Source organism: Desmodus rotundus, unplaced genomic scaffold (genome assembly GCF_022682495.2).
Source record: "Desmodus rotundus isolate HL8 unplaced genomic scaffold, HLdesRot8A.1 manual_scaffold_16, whole genome shotgun sequence".
Classification (NCBI taxonomy): Eukaryota; Metazoa; Chordata; class Mammalia; order Chiroptera; family Phyllostomidae; genus Desmodus; species Desmodus rotundus.
Window position 1 is genome coordinate 2338198 of NW_026527214.1, and position 2159 is coordinate 2340356.

The following is a 2159-nucleotide window of genomic DNA, read 5'->3' on the forward strand; positions in this document are numbered from 1 at the left end:
TCCTGTCCATGTGTCCTTCACAGAAGCTCCTGCAATCCCCTCCTCCCACCGTCCCCAACCCACTCCCCCATGGCTAGTGTGAGATTGTTCTCAACTTCAATGTCTCTGGGTATATTTTGTTTGCTTTATTCTTCTATTGATTTTATTCCAGTTAAAGGTGGGATCATATGGTATTTGTCCCTCACCGCCTGGCTGATTTCGCTTAGCATAATGCTCTCCAGTTCCATCCTTGCTCTTGCACAGGGTGTAAGCTCCTCCTTTCTTTCTGCTGCGTAGAATGCCATTGAGTAAATGTGCCGTAGACTTTGGACCCACTCGTTTGCTGATGGGCACTTAGGTTGCTTCCAGTTCTTGGCTATTGTAAACTGTGCTGCTGTGAACATTGGGGTGCACAGGTTCTTTTGGATTGGTGTTTCAGGGTTCTTAGGATATAATCCTAGCAGCGGAATTGCGGGATCAAAGGGCAGTTCCATGTTTAGTTTTCTGAAGAAATTCCATAGTGTTTTCCACAGTGGCCTCAGCAGTCTGCATTCCCACCAACAGCGCACTAGGGGTACCTTTTCTCTGCATCCTCTTACCCTTTGTGTGTGGATTCGTTCAATTTGGCCACTCTGACTGGTGTGAGATGGTACCTCCATGTGGTTTGAATTGGCATCACTCTGATGGCTAGTGATGCCGAGTATCTTTTCCTATGTCTCTGGGCCCTCTGTATGTAATCCTTGGAGATGTGTCTGTTCAAGTCCCTTGCCCCTTTTTCAATTGGGTTGCTTGTCTTCCTGGAGTGGAGTCCTGTGTGTTCTTTATCCATTTTTGGAGAGCAGGCCCTTGTCGGATGTATCGTTAGCAACTATGTTTTCCCATACTGATGGTTTTTTGTGATTTGGGGCTGTTTTCCTTAGCCGTGCAGAAGCTTTTTTTTTGATGCGGTCCCATTTTTTATTCTTTCCCTTATGTCCCTTGCTTTAGGGTACATGTCCGTGAGGATGTTGCTGCATGGAATGCCTGATAGTGTCCTGCCAATGTTTTCCTCAAGGACTTTTATGGTGTTACAACGTATGTGTAAGTCTTTTATCCACCTTCAGTTTATTTTTGTGTATGGCGTAAGTTGTTGATTCAGTCCCTTTCTCTTTTTTCTTTCCTTTTTTTTTTTTTCACGGACCTGTCCAGATCTCCCAACACCATCTGTTGAAGAGGCTGCTTTTGCTCCATTTTATGCTCCTGCCTCCTTCGTCACATGTTAGTTGACCGTAAAGGCTTGAGTTTATTTCTGGGCTCTCTTTTCTGTTCCATTGGTCTATGTGCCTGCTTTTATGCCTGTACCGGGCTGTTTGGATCACAGTGGCTTTGTAATACAGTTTAACCTCAATTATTGTGATCCCTCCTGCTTTGTTTTGCTCTCTCACCATTGCTGCAGCTATTCGGCGTCGTTTATGGTTCCATATAAATTTCTGAAATGTTTCTTCTGTGTCTGTGAAATATGTCATGGGTACTCTAACAGGGATTGCATGAATCTATACATCGCTCTGGGTAGTAGAGCCATTTCGATGACGTTAATTCTTCCAATTCATGAGCATGGGACATGCTTGCATTTCTGGTGTCTTCATTAATTTCTTTCTTCAATGAGGTGTAGTGTTCCGAGTACAGGTATTTTACCTCCTTGGCGAGGTTTATTCCTTGGTACTTTGTTTTTCTTGTTGCTGCATCAAAAGGGATTTCAGTTTTCCTGATGTCCATGGTGGGTGTACAGAAATGCCTCTGATTTCTGAGCATTGACTTTGTATCCGGCTGTGCTGCCCAATTCATTGATTAGGTCGATTAGTTTCTGTGGAGTCTGTGGAATTTTCGGCGTACACTCCCATGTCATCTGCAAAACAATGGCCGTTTTGTTTCCTCCTTTCCAATTTGGATGCCTTTTGTGTCTTGTTATTGTCTCATTGCTGTGGCTAGGGCTTCCAATACTGTGTTGAATAGGAGCAGTGAAGGCGGGCATCCCCGTCTTGTTCCTGATCTTCTTTGGAAAGCTCTAAGTTTTTGTCCATTGAGTATGATGTCAGACGTAGGTCTCTCCTATATGGCCTCTGTGATGTTGAGGAATGCTCCCTGTATTCCCACTTTGCTGAGTGTTTTCTTTTTTTTGTTATCATAAACCGTTGCTGTGC